Below are 13,224 nucleotides of genomic sequence, written 5' to 3' on the forward strand. Positions count from 1 at the left end.
TGTATGCAAGACTGCTATCCATCAAAGGACAGGTAAATTTCCTTTTTTTTTTTTTTTTTAAGTCTGGGATGCTTAGCTAACTTCAGAGCCTGATTTATTTAAATCTGATTGAACTGAAGGCTGAGATTTCCTTACCATATTATTCTGTATCCAATTCTGTCTTCTTTTTTCAAAAAAAAAAATTGAATGCAAAGAACCCCAAAGCTAAACAGATAAGGAGACAGAGTAAAACAACTGTTCTATGATAAATGAAGTAGGTTACTACTAATATGATAAAAGTTAAAAAAAATCTTAAAGAGTTCTCTACAGGTGCTAATTTTACTACTTGAGTGAAATTAATAAGACTCTCTATAAAACAGCAGGAGATCCTTAGATTACACGAGTAATCAGCAAGAAAATTTATTGTGGTTTCATGAAGCATAAAATGTTTGTATAATATATGCAAAAGTGGTACTTTATTCTCTGCAGTGAACAATTCTCTGTCCTTATAATAGAAAAATATTTAATAGTTTGACACCTCTTGAGCCATAGTTTTTAAAAGTTGTTCAAGTGTGATTAATTTGACTCAATACAAAATAACAGTGCAGCAATGCTGAGTCATGTAAAACGGCAGGAGAATTTTGTACATTAATATAATTACATATTTAAGGGAAAATGTAAAAGGACATCTGGATTTTCTCTTTGAGATACAGGCCAAAGTCTAGAACAATCCAGAGTACACAGTTCTGTCTCAGAAAACATGCATAGAGTGAGTAATGAGGAAAAAATAAATAATCAGAAACTAAATAGAAAATAATTGATCTGAGACCAGGGAAGGAACTGGTACCTAGAATATCATATTTTCAAGGAGGATTAAGACAGATAATAACTGACTTTAGACTATGAACTTCAGATTATATATTTTACACTTAACTGAATTTAATCAAGTGCTATATTGTACTTTGTTTTGTATTGCTGGGAAAAATAATGTATTTTTTAATTAGGGTCCCCCCCATATTTTTCTTGATTCAGTGCACTGGTATACATAAATGTTCCTTGGATTGCATATGTTTAGGCTTTGGGTATGGCTGTCTTTGGAGAGGACCCTAAGCAGGTATTGGCACAGTCACATATCCGGTTCGGTGCTGAGTAAATACTGTATGGTGAGCTTTGTTATTATGTCCTCTTCCTTATGAAAACAACCAAGATCTTTCAAGAAAGATTTCAGTGTAAATGGTATACAAGTGAGTACCAGCATTGGGAACCCAGTCTGGGACTCCTCTTGCAGCTATAGTTTCAGAATAATTCTTAAGAATATAAAAATAGAGAATATGGATGGACAAGAAGAAAACATGGTCATGGCAAAATTTACAAACATTTTTAAAAATTAAATACTCTAGGGGTGCCTTGGTGGCTCAGTCATTAAGCGTCTGCCTTTGGCTCAGGTCATGATCTCAGGGTCCTGGGATGGGGATAGAGCCCCACATCAGGCTCCCTGCTCAGCGGGAAGCCTGCTTCTCCCTCTCCCACTCCCCCTGCTTGTGTTCCCTCTCTCACTGTGTCTCTCTCTGTCAAATAAATAAAACCTTTAAAAAAAATTAAAATACTCTATATATGCTAAAAGGAATATATACTGTTTGCAGATAACTGCTAAGAGCATACTACATGCCAAGCACTTTTCTAAGACATTTTCATAGTAACTTACATAATTAAAACAATAATAACTGTATGAAGTAGTTATGGTTACTAGCCCCGTTTTATAGATAAGGAAGCTGAAGCACAAAGAATCAAATTGTCCAAAATATTATTTGGTACAGTCAGGATTTCAACCCAGAGTATAGTGGCTTTAAACTCTGGTCTCTTAACCAGTATAATACACTGCCTTTTATATAGTTCAGCAAAAGATATGGATGCTGGCTTCATTTAAAATATGTCTTATGAACCATTTATGTTCCTATATCTGTCTGTGACTTATTCTGAAACTTCTCAGATTCCTTTTCCCCTCCTCCTTACTGCAAAATATTTTGTTTTGTATCTTCATATTTTTCCAGGTGCCCCACTCTGATGCCCAATAAAATGCATCATGTTACAGAGAGGATTTGCTGATCTAAATTGTTTAATGATGCTAAAATTGGATACTTTCAAGTAAATCAGGAAGAAAATGTACCTGAGTGAGAGAACAGAGGTATGTCATATAAGAACAAGTCGTGACAATCAAATGGATATTTATTCTGGACTGAACTTCAAAATGCTTCTGATTAAGAAGGATGAAATAAAGTAAAAAATTGCTCTAATAATCTATGAAACATTTATGATGAAACATGCTTCTCTGAGTTAAGCTTCTATCTTTTTAGTATGCATAATAGTACAGCTAACTAATAAATAATAGTTCACTATTAGATATTCATTACATAGATATGCCAAGTCTGTTTTCAGTAATCATGAAAATTTTAATGTCCAGCTTCTTTGTATAAAGTTGATTTATTATTATTCATAAATATAGGTTTTGAATTTATGAATATTTGCACTTTGGGAACATTTAACATTCATTGATTTGAGATATTAAATGCAATTTTCTACGTTTGTTATTTTAATTAAGTGACTAAAAGTATCAATATAAAATAGTTGCAAATTGAACTAAAGCTAGGCCAAAAAATGATTGAAAAAATGCAAACTCTAATACAATTCTCTAATCCAACTGCTTTCTCTAAAGTCATTTTTCATTTCTATATTAGAAACACAGCTACCAGATCTTTTTATATTGATGAATAACAGTGGATATTTTTTTAAGATTATTTACTTATTTATTTGACAAGGGGAGAGAAAAAATACAAGCAGGGGGAGCAGTAGAGGGAAAATCAGACTCCCTGCTGAGCAGGGAGCCTGGATACAGGGCTTGATCCCAGGGCTGTGGGATCATGATTTGAGCCAAAGGCAAGCACTTAACCAACTGAGCCACCCAGATGTCCTCAGTGGATATTTTTCTATGATCAGACTTATCTTATTGTGACTAAACTCAATCAAAAATAGTCATAAGCTTATGATAGCATATATATATACCTATATATATATATAGTATATATATATATATAGGTATATATATATATACCAATACTGAAATATGTAATATCCATCCTTTGTTTAGCCATACTGCCAGAACTATCTTCTATTTCCTTTCAGTTCAGTTGACGTGTATTATATTTGGGAGATAGTTTGCTACTTAGGCTGGACACTTAATAGTGTGTTATGTTGACTCATCAATTTAGCAATTCCAGACCCACAATTTTATCAGTCTATCTATGAAAGTTCATACTCTCAACACACTAATTCTTATATCAATGCATTTATTCAAAATGGGATATAATTCCAGCATGGTAAATGAGTATTTTTGCTCACAGCCCTCCCTTCTATTGTGACTCCACTCAAAGGACATATTTCTAAGTCTGAAAGAAACTTAAAATAAAAATAGACAAGATTTAAATATTATTAGGAATATCACACAAATTTTAGTTATTTAGTTAATTCAATATAAATTCCTAAGCTTTTGCCAAATAAGTAACTGTGTGTCTTTCAAGTTCCAGACATTGTCCCTGGTACTGAAATGCAGAGGTGAAATATGTAAAATCCTTGCTCTTACAGTGTTTACATTCTTACAGGGAAGCCAGATTATATATAAATACACCCTAAGTGATATAAAGGTGCAGTAGATATTTCAGATTGAGTGGTAATGGAAGGTTTCTCTGAGGAGATGTCCCATTAATCAACAAAATAAATGGGGGAGTGGGAAATATCAAGTACATATCAGTAGGAAGAGGGCTCTTAGCAGGAGAATCAGCAAATGCAAATGCCTTGAAATGGAAATGAAGACTAGGCCAAGGGAGAGTAGAGCTAAATGAAAGGGAGTGAAGGAGGAAGTGTTGGAGAAATACATGGGAGCCAGATCGCATAGGCCCACTAGCCGTGTTAGGCATTCAGATTTGATTTTGAGTGATCAGAATTCATTTAAAAGTTGTAATCAGGAGCATGATATGATTTGATTTAAATTTATAAAAAATGCTGACTATTACGTGGACAAATCATTGTATGGGAGCCGTGTAGAGGAGGGAGCACCAGGGGAGAGGTAATTATTATAGTCCAGGTGAGAAACTACAGTGGCTTGAGCCAGAGGAACAGTGAGGAGGTGATGAGAAGTAATAAGGCTATTCCGTTAACCCAAGAGGATGTGCTGCTATAAAGGATGTAGAGTATGATTAAAAGGATGAATCAATAATAAATCTTAGGATTTTGGCCTGAGCAATCAGGTGAACAGTGGTGACATTTAGTGAGAGGGTAAAGAGAGATAGGAGCAGATTTGAAAGGAAAATCAAATGTTCTGTTTTATCTCATTAACTTTGATATATTTATTAAAAATCTAAATGGAAATGGCAAGTAGGCAGTTGGATGCATGACTTCATCTGTACGTTAGGGTCTTGAGATAAAATGTGGGTGTCATCAGCATAAAGAATTTATCTGAAGATATGAGACTTGATAAAATTATCAAGGGCAAAATAAAGTGAGAAGGAAGATATTAAAAGTATTTTGCTAAAGGCAGAAAAATAATGAATGTTGCACATCTGGAGAACAGATAGATTTGAGTGGACAGTGAAGATAAATGTGAAAATATAAATGCCATTAACAAAACTAAAGAATGTGAGAGCGCTAAAATGTTTGGAAGACAGAGGTAGAATTTGGGAGTGAACTGATAGATTGTAGATGCATTTTTTTAATTCTTGATTTCAGTGAACAATAAAACATGCTAGTAATGTTATCCCAAAGGCAAACAAGAATAGAAGGCTGTATATAGGACATCTGGGTGGTATCTACAGATTTGGAATTCATCTTCATGACATGGATAAGTTCCAAGGCATAAATACACCACTAGAGGTAAAAAGTACTACTTTTCTTTTTATTTGTACGTTTTAGATTTTTGTTGCTTTTGTGGGGGTTGAGGGACAATCTCACAGATAGCAGGACCTTCAGGGTGAATTGTTAAATAACCGAGGCTATAGTCCCCATAATGTTGTTTAGCATTTATAACTATAAAAGTTCACACTTGGAATAGCCAACAGGACAAGAAGAAGTAATATTCAAGCTGGTTTAATCTTACATTGTAATGTTCCTAACATTATTTATATGTCTATATTATAAATAGTAATAGGAGAATAGAACAAAAATCCAAACAAAATGAAACAAAACCAGACAAACAAACCACAAAACTTTGGGGAATCCTCTTGGAAATTACAATATCTTATAAATATTTTACATTAAAAATTATTTCCTTCATCTCACTATTAGTAGATACACTTACATATCCTTTGTTATCATGTGTTCCGCTAAGCTTAATTGCATGATTATCTTTACTATTTTACATAATTTCTAAATTACTGTAGTGGATTGTCTTTATAAGGGGAGCAATCCTGAACCTCTGTAGTCACGGTGTGGGAAGAGGAAGGAACCTTCCAATGGAAGGGAATGTTTGATAAATAATGGGTTGATTTTCTACAATAGTCAAAATTGAGGAGCATTACGTGGACAGGGTTGATGTTTGGATTTGTATGTTTTATGTCTCATTTTAGAGACAGAGTTAAGGTAAGAGTACCAGATGAGATATTTATGCCCCCACTACTTTTTGGAAGGCTTAATGTATTTCCACAGATTAAAAACAGATTTCACGTGTTCTGAGGAGCACTCTGTGTTATATGTAAGTGATGAATCACTAAACGCTACTCCTGAAACCAATATTACACTATATGTTAACTAACTAGAATTTAAATAGAAACTTAAACAAACAAATAAAAACAAATTTAACAATATTCCCTCCTCTGCTAATATGCAATATCTTTAAAATGCCATAAGCAACGGAGAAAATTTTACCTGTAAATGTAATGGGTAAAATCACAGTATATTTGCATAATTGTTAATGACTATTGATACTTTATCTGTCACTTTGTTGCTGATGGACAAGCAGTATGCTAGGATAGTTCCATGCCTAGGACTCTGTCAGCCATATCAACTGCAGAATAATTTATTCTCAGACTTTAGTATCAGAATTAAATATTTACAGGAAGAGAAAAGAAGGGGTAATATATGGCTGAATTTAATTCATAAAATTAAATTTGAAGTTAACTGTATTCGTTTCATATTGCTTCTGTAACAAATTACCACAAATATGGTGGCTTAAAGCAACACAAATTTATTATGTTAAAGTTCTAGGGATCCATGGTTGGTAGTGATACTCAGTATGCTGAAATCAAGGTACCAGAAGGGATGTGTTTCTTCTGGAAACTTGGGGGGTAGGGTAGTGGGAGAAGAATTTATTTCCTTAACTTTTCCAATTTCTAGAGGCCACCTGCATTCTTTGGTTCCTAGCAGCTTCACTCCAGAATTCTGCTTCCCTCATTACATCTCCTTCTCTGACTCTAACCTTTCTGCTTCCCTCTTATAATGACCATTGTGATTACACTGGACCTACCCAAATAATCCAGGTTAATCTCTCCATTTCAAGTCTTTAACTGAATTACATATTCAAAGTCTCTTTTGCCATGTCATGTGACATATTCATAGATTCTGGAGATTAGGACACGGACATCTTAGGGAGAACATTATTCAGCCTACTATTGTGATCATTAAGCCTTAGTTTGGAACTTAGGATGTGTCTTGAGATGAGAATCATTCCACTACTCTTGACATAGTATAAGATTGAAACGTTATACAAATACAAACAAAACCAAAATCAGGGCACCTGGGTGGCTCAGATGGTTAAGCGTCTGCCTTAGGCTCAGGTCATGTTTTCCAGGTCCTGAAATTAAGCCCCATATCTGGCTTCTAGCTCAACGGGGAGTCTGCTTCTCCCTCTCCCTCTACCTTTCCCCTTGCTTGTGCTCTCTCTCTCTCTAATAAATAAATAAAAATATTTAAAAAATCATTCCATAATTTTTAAACTGGATTAAAATACCCTGTGATTATAAATTGATCTAGGCAATAATGTCATCAAAGCTGCCATTTGGAAATTCTTAGGTAGTTTAAATGTATTTCAAAATAGTGTAAAAATATTTCTTAATGGCAAATCAATATTGAAAGATCATGGGAGTTAAAGAGTATTTTCACAAATGTTATCACATATCCAAAAGATGTTCAAGGGAGGTATAGGGTTTCTTTTATTCTCTTACAAGCCAGAATCTAGAATATGTGTAATCATGAAAAAAACATCCTAGTACTTGAGATAGGAAAAATAAGTATGTGTGAGTTCATTATTCACATTTACTTAATAAAGTTTAAATTTCATTTTCAGATATCTATGAAATAAGTGACAAGAAAGGATCCATTTTTTTTCAAAGAGAAGTTATTTAAAACAGCCATTAATAAATGCAATCTCTTTTTAAACAGAGGGCATTCCAATAAGCCTTTTACACAAGTCTTTCTAATAATACAATTGGTGAAAAACATCATTATTCTGGATGTTATAAAACAGACCCCACATCCAAAATGAAAATGGAGCAATGCTCCAAAAAGCTCACTGTTAGCCTCATTTGGTACTTACGAGGGGAATGGTGGATTCACAGTTCAAAATCATCTGAAGAAAAGAAAGTGAGGAAGAGGATACGACCACATAGCGATGAGCCACATTGCAACACAAACATGTTGTAAAGTTACTAAAAAGGTTTCTTATGATTTCTCAGCATTATATCTATACATAACATTGGAGCAAAACCTCAAAATGTGTGAGGAAAATTTATTATCAGCATGACTCTTAACATACAGCTATACTCCGAATTTTGAGCATAAGTGATATTGTCCTTAACTGAATTAATTTATGCTCCTCAGTGCTGTGCAGCAGTGCTGTCAGATGGGTGGGTCTGACTCTGGGTTTCCTCAAACCTGGCAACTGTAGCAGTTGACAAAATCTAGCCCTCAGGGACATTTTATAGATCTATGATTGCCTCTGGAGAACTCTGAGTCAATAAGCCCATGAACAGATAGGCATGAATATAAGGCACGAATATAATATTTTCATCACCAAGGGATTAAATCTTTCTCTGGAATTGTTCATGTTTGCTAAGAGAATATTTCCTCTATTTTCTTTAGACCAATACTCCAAAATGTCAGGGAAAAGAGCAAATTATACCTCACTGCTGAAAATGAGCATTGTATATGTCTTTAAACTGTCTATTGTTCTGTGATGTAGATACATGTGCTTCTGAAAATGGTCTTACAAATCAGTATGAGTGAAAAAATAATAATTTATGGGATTCTTGAATGATTCCTGTCGAGCAGCAGGTGGAGTTCATAACAGAAGTTAGAAGCTTTTTGCATGCTTTCCTCTTTAAAGTAGACAAGGCTATATCATGGGCCAATTTAGAGAACCTTTTGGAAGACAGACTTGGCAGTCTTGTTTGTTATGTATCACTAGGTGCCAGGCTACACCTTGCATATCGATGTCACCATAGTTGACACAGCGTGTCCTGCTATGCTAGAAAAAATGAAGAGCTCACCATCAGACAAGAAAACTTGGCAGAGCAGAGATGAAAGCAGAGGTTCTGGTTGCATCCAGTTCGAATGATATCATTATATCTGGGAATAAATACTATGATTTTTGGTCTCTGACCCCCAGGGGAATAACCATAACCCATAAGCATTTTCCATTATTTTGCATTGTTAAGAGGGACTTTACAAATGTTGACATTGAAGATCCATAATTCATATATATTTCTCTCCTGATTCATTTTTTTTATTGTTCCTATTTCTCCCATGGATCATGTAGGTAACACTAAGACTAGTGCATAATTGCCTGTTTTGTTCTGTTTGCTAATTACTTCACAAACATTACTCTTAGAGGGCATGGACTGTATGTTATCCTTGACCACCTTCATAAAAATGACCTATTAATAGAACTATAATAAGAAATAAAGTAGTAGTCTTCCATTTTCATCTATTATACAGGAGTGTGTAAAATTTGACCAGTATGAATATTTTGCAAGTCCAGTAACAATTTAAGTGAAAATCTTCTGTGAGTGCAATTTTAACAAACACAAATATGAGTGTGATTAAATTGTTATTTTATGAAATGCATATTCTTGTTGTCAACAAAATCATGCTTATGTAATTATAAAATATACATCCTTGAGGCCAGAATGGCTAAAGCCATCTTAAAACAAAACTGCTTTTACAGTTTCAAAGAGTAATGTGCTTAACTGGTTGAAAAGTGATCAATTTTTCAAATGTGTATATACAATAATTAAATACATTAAAAAGATGACAATAAAAAATTAGAAATTACAATTCCTATTCATGCCTCTGTGCGGTTAACCATCTTTAACAAAGCTACTAATCATTTTAATAACTATTATGGCATGATATTACTCCATTTTAAAGTCTTACTCATTCCTGTTTGTTTTCTATTAATGTGCAATGCTGAGTTCTGGATAAAAGCTTAAGTTATCTTTCCTTCCGATAATGTTATCACCAGATAGGTCCCATTCCTTATCTTATAGGGAGCAAGATTTTACTTCTCATTCTCTCCCACGTAGATTTATTTTCCATAATCAATTATACTTTAATGTTTGCCAAAACTGTTACTTCAAAACAAATGGCTAAGGATATAGATTTTGTTTATACTAAAGCTATGCCTTAATGATTACAAAGAAAGTTGAACACCATTTTAATATATAGGTCTCTGTTGCATTTTGAAAGTCTGTGCTAAGCCAGTTTGCTCTTATGAAAGACCACAGTAGTATCTGTTTTCACTAACTGAAAGAAATTCAGAGAGTTTTTGCTTTTATGGGGGAGGGGGTTAAAAGTGAAAATAGAGTTCAGCGCTTGGTTTGCAGTGAGCAGAGCAGGGAGAGTGGTGTCACCAAGCTCTTTCCCTGGGAACTACTCTCATCATATCACATCAAGTAGCCATAGCTTTGAACTATGTCTGTGAGCATCTTTATCTTGATTTATTTTCTGCATCCGTTAGCAATAGTCCTAATGTATCAGAAAGCTTAAGAGAGCTTTGGGTCTGGAACTGCTCAAAAATTTTTCCGTATAAATTAATTGTAATTGCTTCTTCGCTTTATGGCATTTTGGTTAACCAAAGGTTTAATAGGAATTCTCTACTTTTGGATAGCAAAGGAAACCTGTATATCTAAAATATTAAAGTGCATTATTATCCCATACACAGTTTATTTTCTACTGATAGAAATAGTGTGCAACATTTGGAAATGCCAAACATCATAGAAAGGGACCAAATTCTAGATAAAACTACTTGAGATTAATTTAACATGCATAGGATTTCCCAATTAGAACTTCACATTAGCATTGTATTTTAAACAGTTACTCTTCTAATGAGACATCCCCAGCAATGAGAGTAAGTTGCAGGACTGAACGTGGCTAAGGCCTGCATCTGGAAAGGCCTACATTTGGCATTTTGAAAACTATTTCGTTCGGAAAAGAAAGTGCTACACTGCCACCTTCTGACAATGACTTTCTCACTGATCAGAAAAATTCCTGGTCTAAATGGGGTGTACATTGCTGATATGTTTTTGGTATCATTAACCCTTTTAAGGCATAAAATATATTTGTCTTTAAAAAATTATCTGTACTTTTATGCAAAATAATTTAAGCTGTGCATATGTAAATTATGCAAAATAATAATAAAGAACCATGTACCCACCATCCAAATGAAGAATTAAACACTATCAACAACATTGAAGCTGCCTGTATGCATCTATCCTAGCCTAAATTTAAATTTTAACTCTGAAAAAAAAATAAAATTTCACTCTGAAAATATATTCTTTTTTTAACAGCTGCCATTAAAGTGGCCTTCATGCATGTAATATTTTTGTAGCCTGTTTACTTAGCATTTCTGTGTTTTTCTGTTACTCCTGACATAGCTGCATGCATGTGATTGAAAATGCCTGTTTTCGTAGATAGAATACTCTTCTTTTTTTTTTTTTTTATTCTTTATTATGTTGGGGAAAAAGCTTTCATTTACTTAACAAAAATTTATTGGAGACCTACTATGTGTCAGTTTCAATAGCAAGTAGAATAGATCTAATGGACGACAAGATGAAATAATTGGTTGTCCACTGGACAAGTTTTATAAGGAACTCTGGGAAATCACCAAAGAATTAAAATCCAGATAAATAAGTGCCACAGTTAAACTAATGCAAAGTTCTTTTTCTCAATCTGGCTGATTTTTGAGAACCTGAGGATAGTGCAGACACTGACAGAAGACCTGCCAGCATAGAAGCTTAATTAAATAATGGATTGGTTCGGGACACTGTCATAGGGTCGGTAATGTGATTGAACCCAGGATTTTAAATCAAATGTCCTGTGAGGAATTCTTTTTTCTCACAGTTCACTCAGTAAAGTAATAGCGGTCCTGTAATACACAATACTGTTCTCTAGTAAAATTAGCAAATACTGTTGACTATATGATTCATAAAAAAGAAATACTTGGAAGAGATGTACAGCTGACCCTTGAACAACACAGGTTTGAACTGTGTGTGTCTACTCATGCGTGAATTTTTTAAAAATAAATACAAGGAGGTACTGTAAATGTATCTTCCATTTTTTATGAATTTCTTAATAACAACAATTTCTTTTCTCTAGCCTAACTTTATTCTAAGAATATAGCGTATAATACATATAACATACAAAATATGTGTTAATTGACTGTTTATGTTACCAGTAAGGCTAATGGTTAACAGTAGGGTATTAATAGTTATTCTGGGGGGTGTTCAAAGTTATACATGGATTTTCAACTGCATAAGAGGTCAATGCCCCGAACTCCTGCATTATTCAAGGGTCAACTGTAGATGAAAATAGTATTAGCTTCTTTTCATAAGGAAATAATTCTGAAGGTTGAGATGACAAAGTTTATTTGTAAATGTCCAGGCAAAAATGATAGTCATTTATCGTTCATTGTCATTTTCCTTAGAATTTTAAAATAATAAAATGAAACTATAGGCTCATTTACATAATAAAACTATTTTCAAAAGTAAAAAGCTTTTCAGATAAACATTAATTGAAATAACTTCACCGTTTGGAATTTCTTATTAATAGTAAACTATATTTAAAAAGATCTGATTTTACTGGTAACCACAAATCATACAATGTGCTAAGAAAAGTAAGTTCCTGTACTTTCAATAAGTAAGCATATAAAAATGGGTTAAGTTTGGAAATGACTACAAATCTCTCTTTTAGTTTTGTGCTTTTAGCTCTACATCAGTTTTAAAACTTTTATACAGATGTATTCTAATGCCACATAGCCTTAGGTAGAAAAATGAAAAGTCATTCAACAATTATTTTTATGGCTTCCCGTGAAAAGAGTCTCATCCTAACTCATTGGAAGGGCACTAAGCAAATCTCATAGTTTTCTAAAGTCATCTTGTATCTCCTGCTTGTGGAAGACCAATCCTACCGGGGCTGCTCTACCAGTTTCCTGGTGGGTCCTGGTTAGTTTCTAAGGAAAATTTCACCTTTTTTTTCATCCAAATGATTTTTTTTTTGTTTTTTAATTTAAGCATTTCCAATTGACATCATTCGTAACTGTTCACAATCTTTAGCAAGCCTGGATTTAGAGTATATAAATATCAGTTGTTTTTTTCCAAGGGGATTGCCATCACATCTATATCTTATATGATATCACCTTCGTTAAGTCCATTGTCTAAACAATAATTGGATCACCTTCATTAATGCACATTAAGCATCATTTTTATTTGTTTAAGCAATGAAATTAAATTATATCTTACACAAATATGATTGTCCTATGCTTCAATATTTTTCTCTTTTGTTTATATGCAGTCTTCACAAAGCATGTAGACTTTGCCTTTTCTACTTATGTCCCTTTTTTATTATTGCTATTCATCTTCATTTCTTTTAAAAGCACAGTGCTTTAATTTACAATATACTCACTTGGAATTCTGTTTCTCCTTCTATGTTGTTTTTAGTTACTCTTTATTGCATGTCATCTGTTTCATCCCCCTAAACTTTAGTGGAACTTATAAAAGCATGTCATTTTTAAAGACTAGACCAAGCATAAGGAAGGCATTTACATTTGAATTATTTAGTGCTTGAAATATTTTTCAGGGAAGATAATAGCAGGTATTGCTCCTTCCAGACAATTAGTAATCTCTATTTGAAAGACAAGTCTGCACCAAGGTGCATATTGCCAGTTTACTTATTGTGGTATTTGGACAGATTACTGACAGGGCACCA

At 33.6% G+C, this 13,224-nt stretch overlaps 1 long non-coding RNA gene across 2 annotated transcripts in view; it reads left to right on the plus strand.

Moving 5' to 3' along the window:
- Positions 1-13,224, plus strand: part of LOC117802232 — a 203,886-nt gene that overhangs the window by 105,849 nt on the left and 84,813 nt on the right. The window contains exons 3-4 of one of the 2 annotated variants that reach the window (XR_004625300.1): positions 2,031-2,164; positions 8,429-8,873. This is a non-coding gene — a long non-coding RNA (uncharacterized LOC117802232). Of the gene's footprint in view, positions 1-2,030; positions 2,165-8,428; positions 8,874-13,224 lie in introns of those variants that run through there. The other variant, XR_004625301.1, reaches the window with a different exon arrangement.

This window comes from Ailuropoda melanoleuca, chromosome 5 (genome assembly GCF_002007445.2).
Source record: "Ailuropoda melanoleuca isolate Jingjing chromosome 5, ASM200744v2, whole genome shotgun sequence".
In the NCBI taxonomy this organism is placed as follows: domain Eukaryota; kingdom Metazoa; phylum Chordata; class Mammalia; order Carnivora; family Ursidae; genus Ailuropoda; species Ailuropoda melanoleuca.